Consider the following 9,873-nt stretch of genomic DNA (forward strand, 5'->3'; position numbering starts at 1 on the left):
TAATCATCTCAAATGATGCAGAAGAAGAATTAGATAAAAGTCAACAACGATTCCAGACAAAACCTCTTAGCAAACCAGGAGGGAAAGGGAGGCTACAGAATGTGATACAGGTATCTACAAAAAACTTAACAGCAAACATCATACTTAATGGAAAAATGCCGAAAATGTTTCCTCTGAGATAAGGAAATGAGAAAAGGATGCCTTCTGTTTACCATTCCTATCCAATAAGTGGGATCAAGCTAACTTTTTGGAGGAAAAGAGTGAAATATTGTAAACTTTTCAGGGCATGTATCGTGTTGGGCTGGAAGGACTGGGAAACAGAAACACTGACAAGAAGCTATCAGAGTGAAAAGAGTCTTCCGCTTCATTCATCCCTTTTTTCCTTCTGAGGATCAGAACCGCAGTGGGAAGCGACAGTCTTTAGGATGACCAATCAGATAGTGTTTGGCTCACTCAACTTCAGATCAAGGAGCCTTGAAGTATCTTCTACGACAGCCCTGTCAATTCACAAGAGAACCATGGTCCTGAGAGATTAAACCAGTTGCCCAAGATCCCACTGCCACTTAGTTGCCATCTTCCCTCTCTGGTTGGTAATGCGAGTCCCCCAAGTCCACTGCAAGGGGCCCCAGCAGTGGCTCCGCCTCCTGGGATGAAGCCTCTGGAGCAAAGAATCTCTTGGGCGGGCAGAACGCATCAGCATTGCAGCGTGTCCGGTGGCACACCTTTTGCCCTGCTGACATCAGAAGCAGAATGCTGGGGCTGGTCACGGTTGAACTGTGACATCAGGGAGCAAAATTGCAGGCAGTCTCGAGGAGGGGGGCCAACTTGATGGGGAGACCGCAGAACAGCAGCCAAAGGGAAAGGTGAGAAGGTGGTCATCAAACCTCAAGAGATGTAAGGGGCTGGGGTGAGGGCACACTGGACTGATGGGGATCCTCCCCGCACTGGTGAAGTGAGGGCAAGGCCCCTACGCCTGAACGCCCCAGGGTTCTTTTTTCTCCCTCCATAGGGCAGCCAAGCCTCTGGCTCTTCTTGACATAGAGTTTCACGTAAGTACTTGTGTTTTGACCTTTCTTCTGAAGGGCCAAGGAAGCGGCTCCTTTCCCTTGTCACGATGTGTCTTCTTCCTCCCATCCACCTTCTTGTCCAGGAATTAGAACAGCGACAAGGAGAACACAGGCCCCAATTTATGCCCCCATGTGGGCTGACCGATGGCACAGTCCCTGTACCCCGTGGGCAGACAGCTGCTTCCGAGAGAAGAACTGGTGTGTCTCTCAAAGGGCCCCTCAACTCCTGCCTTGGCTTCAACACAGCTTTGCTCTATCTTCCCAGGGCCAGTCCAGGACCAAGTCCCAGCCCTGCAGCCCCCTGCCCAGCCCTCAAGACCTCCCCAAGGCCAGTTCCTGATGAATGACAACAACAGTCTCCCCACATTGGAGGACCAAGTCCTCTGCCCCATTTGCCTGGAGGTGTTCCGCAACCCGGTCACTACCGCCTGCGGGCACAACTTCTGCAGGACCTGCCTCCAGGGTTTCTGGGACCACCAGGCAGCTGTGGGAGAGACGCTCTATTGACCCCAGTGCCGAGAGAGCTTCCGCTCCAGGCCTCGCCTCTGCAAGAACGTCATCCTGGAGGAGATGGTGACCTGTTTCACCCAGGCTAAGGGCCAGGCCTTGGGGTCCTCACAGAACCTGGTCGGGGGCCCAGAGACATGCCCTGCGACTTCTGTGCCCCAGAGGAGCTCAAGTCAGTCAAGTCGTGCCTGCGGTGCATGGCCTCCCTGTGCGAGAAGCACCTGCGCAGCCACTTCGAGGACCAGGTGTTCCAGGGCCACCAGCTGCTGGAGCCCGTGTGGGACCTCAAGAGCCGGCTGTGCTGGAAGCACCGCAAGCTACAGAGGCTGTACTGCCGCACGGAAGGCTGCTGCGTGTGTGGGGCCCGCCTGCTGAAGGAGCACAAGAACCACGACACCATCCCCCTGGAGGAGGAGTGTGCCGGCAAGGAGGTGAGGCCGGAGCTGGGGGGCTGGGGGGAGGGGGAGGGGCGGAGCCAGGGCACTCGGGAGTCCTCTGTGGAAAGGGAAGGTCTCTCAGAAGCTCTGGGCACCCCTTTCCTTGGAGGAAAGTTATGCAGCCATTACAGCGATGGTCACGATGGGGCTTCCCCGGTGGTCCAGTGGTTGACACTCCACACTTCCACTGCAGAGGGCACAGGTTCCATCCCTGGTCTGCGAACGAGGCTCCCACATGCGGTGCTGCGTGGCCAAAAAAAAAAAAAAAAAAGATGGTCACGAGGGTCCTGCCAGGACATGAAAAGTGATGGCAAGTTGAATGAATAAGGATCCAAAATTATTTGTGATGAATCCTATTTAAATTTTTTTTGCACAGAAAAAGGAAAGGCTGAAAGAGAACATATCAAAATACAAACATGTCATGTTCAGTTAGGTGAATCCCTTCCTTTTTTCTTATTGATTGATTGATTGATTGATATTTTGGCTGCGCTGCATCTTCATTGCTGCGTGCGGGCTTTCTCTAGTTGTGTCAAGCGGGAGCTTCTCTTCATAGTGGTGCATGGGCTTTTCATTGTGGTAGCTTCTCTTGTGTGGAGCACAGGCTCTAGGGCACACAGGCTTCAGTAGTTGTGGCGTGCAGGCTCAGTAGTTGTGGCGCACGGGCTTAGTTGCTCTGCGGCAGGTGGGAATCTTCCCAGACCAGGGCTCGAACCCATGTCCCCTGCGTTGGCAGGTGGATTCTTAACAACTGTGCCACCAGGGAAGCCCCCTTTTTTCTATTTTAAAATTTTGTTTACTGTATTTGTATTGCTTTTATAATGGAATACTTATATTTTAGACATTCTATCACGTATATTCTAGAACTGTGCTATTCCAATGTAGCCACCTGTTGATGGTCCCTGGCAAGAATGGAGCTTGTGCCGGAATGTAAGCCAACTCATCGCACTCTTCCGTTCAGCTGATGCTTTTCTCATAGCAAGACTTTCTCGACAAAGGAAGCAGCGCGTTGATTTACAGTCTGGCAGGAGCTTCTTCTTTTGTTGTGGGTCAGCAACAGTTCATAGACAGGCCCTTGGAACAGCACTGTCCTATAGTAGATTGTAAAACATGACAATGCCCACCTCTGGAACAGGTGAGACTAAAGGCTTACGTGGAACTTGGAAACATAATGCTGCCTGGGCCTGGCAGCGCTGCCCAGGGAGCCAAGTGCTCCATATCTGATGGGCCCCTCCTCGCCCCACTGCCTCTCAGGCTTCTCAAGTCACTGAACCCTCCACAGCAGCTTCTTGTGATCTGAAACCCAATGGTCATCACTGTCAGAGACAAAGAACCTGATACCTAAGAACGAGGAGAGAGTCTCTCAGGGAATGAGAGAACAGGAGCAGAGGGGTGGCCCTCAGGGACTTCCCTGGTGGACCAGTTGTTAAGACTCCGCAATTCCATTGCAGGGGGCACGGGTTCGATCCCTGATCAGGGAACTAAGATTTCGCATGCCGTGCCACTTGGCCAAAGAAAAAAAAAGAGGGGTGGCCCTGGGCCATCTACCCTTCAGCTCTGTCCATCCTCATTCTCATTCAAACCCCTTAAGAATGTAAGAGGTGAGGACTGCCCTGGTGGCACAGTGGTTAAGAATCCACCTGCCAATGCAGGGGACATGGGATCGATCCCTCGTCCGGGATGATCCCACATGCCGCGGAGCAGCTAAGCCCGCGAGCCACAACTACTGAAGCCTGTGCGCCTAGAGCCCGTGCTCTGCAACAAGGGAAGCCACCGCAATGAGACGCCCATGCACCGCCATGAAGAGTAGCTCCCGCTCAACGCAACTAGAGAAAGCCCGCACGCAGCAACAAAGACCCAGCACAGCCAAAAAATAACTTAACTAAATAAAATTGATTCTTTAAAAAAAAAAAAAAATGTAAGAGGTCCGTCTCTTCTGGGCTTGACGTGGGGCTGCTTACAGAAGCGCTTCTGCTGGGGCACCTCTCTGAATCAGTGGCTCTCTCCTCTTGCACCCCACCCTCTCACCCCAGGTCAAGGTTCAGAAGGTCCAGGCCAACGTGAAGAGCCAGATGCCGGTCGTCACCTCTGACAGCCAAAAGCACCAGGGCCAGGTGGCATTTCTCTCGGTAAGGTTGGTCCACCCTCAGCCCCGGCCCAGACTGAGGGGACCTCTCAGGGCTTGGAGGGAATGGGGTGAGGCCAGGAGGACAGAGACGGGATGCCTAAGCAGAAGACAATGGCGGTACCGGCTTGGGGCTCAGAGATGCCTCTCTATACGCCCTTCCACCCCCCAGAAATTGATCCAGACAGCTCGGGATGAGGTGAACGCCTGCTTTTCGGAGATCATCCAGGAGGTCAAACAGATGCAGATGAAGGTCTTGGATTTCATGGAGAAAGAGGAGGCGGCCGCCCTGGGGAAGCTGGGCGGCTCCATCCAGCAGAGCCACAACCGTCTCCTGAAGCTGGAGGGGGACAGCATCTGGCTCCACACCCTGCTCGCCAACCAGAGCCACCAGCAATTTCTGCAGGCAAGGCCCCACCCTACCCCCACCTCTGCCCCACGCCCATCACAACCTCCACTAGGCCACAGTGGCTATGCCTTTGACATCCCTAACCTAAGATGTCCAGAAAACCGGGAGGAGGGGAGAAAGAGGTCCAGGTTTGAACATGGGCAGCTTTTCCACCTGCCCCATGGTTCTGGGGACCGCTAAGCCCCTGGCATCAGCAGGAGTTCCTGGAATCTGCTTGGGCCCAGGCTAACAAATTGTATTGCCAGCCCCGCCCTGCACGCAGGAGTTCCCCAGGCTGAAGCACTTCCCGGCCTGCATGGAACCCCTGATGAGCACCAAGTGTGAGGAGAAGCAGAGCTTCCTCCAGCTGCCAGAGACCTTGGCAGAGCTCCGGACCCGGCTGGTGGACGTGGGTCTCAGCTTCATCAACCAGCTCTTCCTGAAGGGTTGGTTAGTACCTGGTTGCCTGGGCCTCCTGAAGACTCACCTGCATTCTGGGTGTGGGCCGGCCCTACAGGGCAGCGGTTGGGATTCCAGGCACTTGTAGAGAACCCTGCCTGTCTGTGTGCACCTTCCCCAGGTAACTCAACCTCCCAGAAGCCCACGCCTCTCTCTGGAAAGATGCTGGGCTGTGAGAGTGTCCTCAGCAAAGCCCCTCCATCTTCCCCAGGCATCAAGATGAGCTCCTGTGAGGCGCCGCCCCCCCTGTGGACAGGGAGACACTTCTCAAGATGAGCTCCTGTGAGGCGCTGCCACCCCCGTGGACAGGGAGACACTTCTCAAGTGTGAGTCCTCAGTACTGGGGTCCAGCCCCAGGCGTCAAGATGAGCTCCTGTGAGGTGCCGCCCCCAGCTGTGGGCAGGGAGACACTTCTCAAGTGTGAGTCCTCAGTACTGGGGTCCAGCCCCAGGGGTGGGAAGGAGAGGAACAGGGCCCTTGCCTTGACTTACCGAGCCCCACCTCCATTCAGGCCAGGGCTCCAGAGAGGTGCCGGCTCTCTCCTGCCCTGGCCTCGCACGCTGGGCTGGAGGCCTCAGAAGCACTCGGCCCCTGACTCCAAGGCCCTGATAGGAAGGGGAGAGGGCCGTCCTGTCCCACCCCCAGGGGGCCACAGTTGGAGACTTAAAGAGGAGGGTATAGAGGGGCCACTTCTGGGAGCTGGGGGTGGAAGCATTTGGTGACTTCTGTGCAAAAGCCGTGCGGCTTCGGCCCCTCCCCCCTCCGGGCCTCCAGCGCTCTGCGCCCGGGGCCAATGACCCTGGCCTCCTTTCCCATCCCCCTTGCCCCAGGTTAGTGCAACCTGAACTTCGACCCTACCATGGCCAGTGAGGAGCTGTTCCTGTTCTAGGAGACCCACTCGGTGCTAAACCTGGGCATCCTCCTGGAGCCCTTCGCCGCAGGCAGCCCCTTCCCGGGCGGCTTCAAGCAGTGGCCGCAGGTGCTGTGCTCGCGCGGCCTGGCAGAGGGCTGCCACTAGTGGGAGGCCGAGGTGTCCAACTCGTGGGCGTGCCTGGGCGTCACCTACCGCCGCATCCCCCACGCCCAGCGGCCGCCCGCGCCGCAACATCATCTACCTGCTGGGCCGCAACCCCTACTCGTGGTGCTTGGAGTGGGACTCGCTCAAGTTCTCCGTGTGGCACACAGCACGCAGACGGTGCTGCACAGCGGCTACCACCGCACGCTCGGCGTGGCGCTCGACTGCGGCGCCGGCTGCCTCTCCTATGGCGTGGCGGGCGGCGTGAGCCTCATCTACCGCTTCCTGGCCTCCTTCCTGGAGCGCTCTACCCCGCGGTCATGGTCAGCAGCAGCGCCTCGGTCACCCTCAAGCAGCGCCCGGGGGCGTAGGCGGCGGCCAATAAAGCTGGACTCAAGCGCTGGCTGGCCCACTGGGAGGGGCGCGCTGGGGAGGGTGGCCGGCCCGCAGGGACCCCTGGCCCGTGGTTGAGGGGTGGGCGGGGAACCTGCCTCCCGACCCGCTGCCTGGACTTGACCTGTGGCGCCTACCCAGTGGTCCCGGGAGGTCCTGGGAATCCCAAAAAACAGGCCGACCCCTCTGGCCTCACCGTCGCGGGAGAAGGGCTCTGAACCAGAATGGAGAGCCCCCGGGACTGGGGACAGCCCTGTGGCCTCCGGGGCGGCGGGGAGGTTGCTGGCCAGGATGCATGGCCTTCCCCGCCCTTGAGTTCCCAAACCCCATCAGAGGGTCTCCGGGTTGGTCCTGGCCACTCAGCACCAGGGCCTTGTTGCCCGAGAATGGGCGGGGCTCTGACCAGGTGGCTTCTCTCCGGCTCCTCCCCCGCAGCTGGCCAGACTGAGGGTTGGCACCCGACCCACCAGGGTAGAGGTGTTCTGTCTGTTACTGGCTTAATTGGAGGCTGGGAAGTTAAGCCAAGGAATCCATGACTATCCCAGCCCCCACCCCATCCCCACCCCCGGAAAAAGGCTGAGGGGACTAGGTCCAGGTGGGGCTGGGGCCCCTGACCCTGCTGCCCAGCAGACTTTCTCACACAGCAGGTGTCTTACAGCATGGAGAGGGTGTGGAACTGAGGCTGTCCGGGTGGGAAAACCTTAACCCCGCTGCACCCTCCCCAGTGTTCCTGAAAGCTCTTTTCCCCACCCCCATCCCTAAGCAGAGGGCACTCAGCTGCGGTGGGTAGCACTGCCCGAAAGCAAAGGGGCTTCGTCCACATCCAGGCCTCTGCCATCTGACCTGCCCAGCAGGGTGTGTAGAAGTCAGCAGGAGAGGCTGGGCCTGGGCTGGGCCCCTGCCCTGCGACCCTGGCAGGAGTGTGACTGGGGACCCGGCCCCTCTGGGGAAGCAGCCTGGGCATTTCCAGCCTCAACCAGTCACTTGTTCCTGTGGCTTCTCATGTGAGGGCCTCGGTAAGGTTAATGATTGGCTCTCAAGAGGAAATGATACAAGTCACGGGGGAGAAAATCCCTGGGGCCACATCACCCAGAACCAGGGTGTGCCTGAGTTCCATCCCCGCCTGGCCTGTTCTCGGAGAAGTTAGTGACCCGCCTGAATTCCATCCCGGCCTGGCCTGTTCTCGGAGAAGTTAGTGACCCTAGTTTCTCACTGGGGGGGCCGTCATCGTGGAGCCTGGCAGGGCGGCCGCGCGGCAGGCTCTGACGGCCTCGCAGGGTGGGGCGCCCTTTGGCTGCCTTGAGCCTGGGCTGCGGCTCATGTTGACCTTCCTCCCTGGAGGCTCCGCTCAGCACCAGCCCAATCACTTTCATCCTCACAGGCTGCTACTGGTGTGGATGGGTAGGAATGAAATCTAAACTTTTTCCCATTCAACAGAAAGCTTGCACGCCAAAATGCTCAAATCTTGCCTCCCCACCCCCAAAACCTATTCCTCCTGGGCGAGAGGCTGCACGCTTCCTAATCTATGGGCTGAGGTCAAGAAATGCTGAGGGGACTTCCCTGGTGGCACAGTGGACAAGACTCCTTGCTCCCCATGCAGGGGGCCTGGGTTCGATCCCTGGTCGGGGAACTAGATCCCATATGCAAGCTGCAACTAAGATCTCGCATGCCACAACTAAGGAGCCGGCAAGCTGCAACTAAGGAGCCCGCCTGCCACAACTTTAGACCTGGTGCAACCAAATAAATATTAAAAAAAAAAAAGAAAGAAAGAAATGCTAAGGAGGTAACTGTGTAGCTGCGTGGATCTGAGTCCTTCCCCAGCAGGGAGCTGACGAGGGGGGCTACCCTCGCCAGTTCCTCCTGGTTCTGAGGGACACTTCATGTGGTGCGTGATGCTGGAACGGTGATGCCCTCAGGCACACATTGGTGTGAAATCCGTATCAGAAGCGTGCCATTTGCTTTCTTAAACAGTTCCTGATTTGAAGTTCCTAGACCCCGAGGGATCCACAATGGTAGTTCTGGGGGTTGTCAGATACTTGCCAATATTTCAAAAAGCCAAATGGCAAGTAGGCCTGCACGTCAGTGAGGCTGGCCAGCAAACCAGAATGTCTGGGTTCCTGGCTCAGCATTTGCCTCCTGGGGGAACATATCAAAGCGGGAGCTTTGGGGCGCAGGATCAGCCCGTGCTGATGATCCACACTGGTGAATCCTGGCCTTGCCCTTTCCCCCAGTGTGGAGCGAGCAGGGAGGGGATGGTCCCTGGAATGCCACCCACACACTTCTCATGCCTTCCTGCTCCTGCCTTAGCACTCAACTAATACGTTTTTCAGGGACTTCCCTGGTGGCGCAGAGGTTAAGAACCCACCTGCCAATGCAGGGGGCGCGAGTTCGATTCCCTGGTCCGGGAAGATCCCACATGCCGCGGAGCAACTAAGCCCGTGTGCCACAACCACTGAGCCTGCGCTCTAGAGCCCATGAGCCACAACTACTGAGCCCGTGTGCTGCAACTACTGAGGCCCACGCGCCTAGAGCCCGAGCTCGGCAAAAAGAGAAGCCACCGCAACGAGAAGCCCGCACACTGCAACGAACAGCAGCCTCCGCCGGCCGCAACTAGAGGAAGCCCGCATGCAGCAATGAAGACCCAACGAAGCCAAAAAAAAATTTTTTTTTTTAATGTGGATCCAGACAGGCTGTAAACTAATCCCTCCCCAAGGATTATTTCACTTAAAAAATTCCCATGTTATTCCTTACAAGAAGACTGTGTTCCTGTATTACTTGGATAATTTTTAAATTAACCTTTTTGCATATTCTATAAAAGTAATTTTGCTTTTTTTAAAGAATAATCTGTATTTTTTTTAATATTTATATTTGGCCATGTCGGGTCTTAGTTGTGGCCCACAGAATCTTTCATTGCTTCTCTCTAGTTGTGGCATGCAAGCTTAGTTGCCCCACCGCATGTGGGATCTTAGTTCCCCAACCATGGATCGAACCTCCGTCCCCTGCATTAGAAGGCAGATTCTTAACCACTGGACCACCAAGGGAACTCCAAAAGTAACTTTGCTTTTATTTAACAAACACATAGTGCCTACTGCGTGCCAGGCCCCGTGCATGGCAACTGAAATGTTCATGCCAAATATGAACTCATTTAATCCTAACAACCCTATAAATAGGTATTAATTCTCCCCATTGTATGCAGGAGGAAACTGAGGATGAGAGGCTAAGTGGCTTGTCCAAGGTCTTGAAGGTACCTAAATTGGAGAGCCAGGATTTGAACCCACACAGTCTGCTTTTTCAATCACTATGCTATACCCCCTCTTCTATGACATTCATTATAGAAAATGTACACAATATAGAAACACAAAAGAAAATAAAATATTCCTATCATGATCCTACTGAGGCAGGAGATAGGTGGGCCCCAAACTAGACATTTATGACTGGCCTCCTGTTCACACTTCTTGGGGTGCGAAGAAGATGGGCTCCAGGCC

General features: G+C 55.9%; 1 pseudogene; it reads left to right on the forward strand.

The window, feature by feature from the left end:
- Nucleotides 1-1,211: 1,211 nt before the first annotated feature.
- On the forward strand, nucleotides 1,212-8,743 carry LOC115842606 (E3 ubiquitin-protein ligase TRIM47-like; annotated as a pseudogene).
- The last annotated feature ends 1,130 nt before the right edge of the window (nucleotides 8,744-9,873 follow it).

This window comes from Globicephala melas, chromosome 20, assembly GCF_963455315.2.
Source record: "Globicephala melas chromosome 20, mGloMel1.2, whole genome shotgun sequence".
Classification (NCBI taxonomy): domain Eukaryota; kingdom Metazoa; phylum Chordata; class Mammalia; order Artiodactyla; family Delphinidae; genus Globicephala; species Globicephala melas.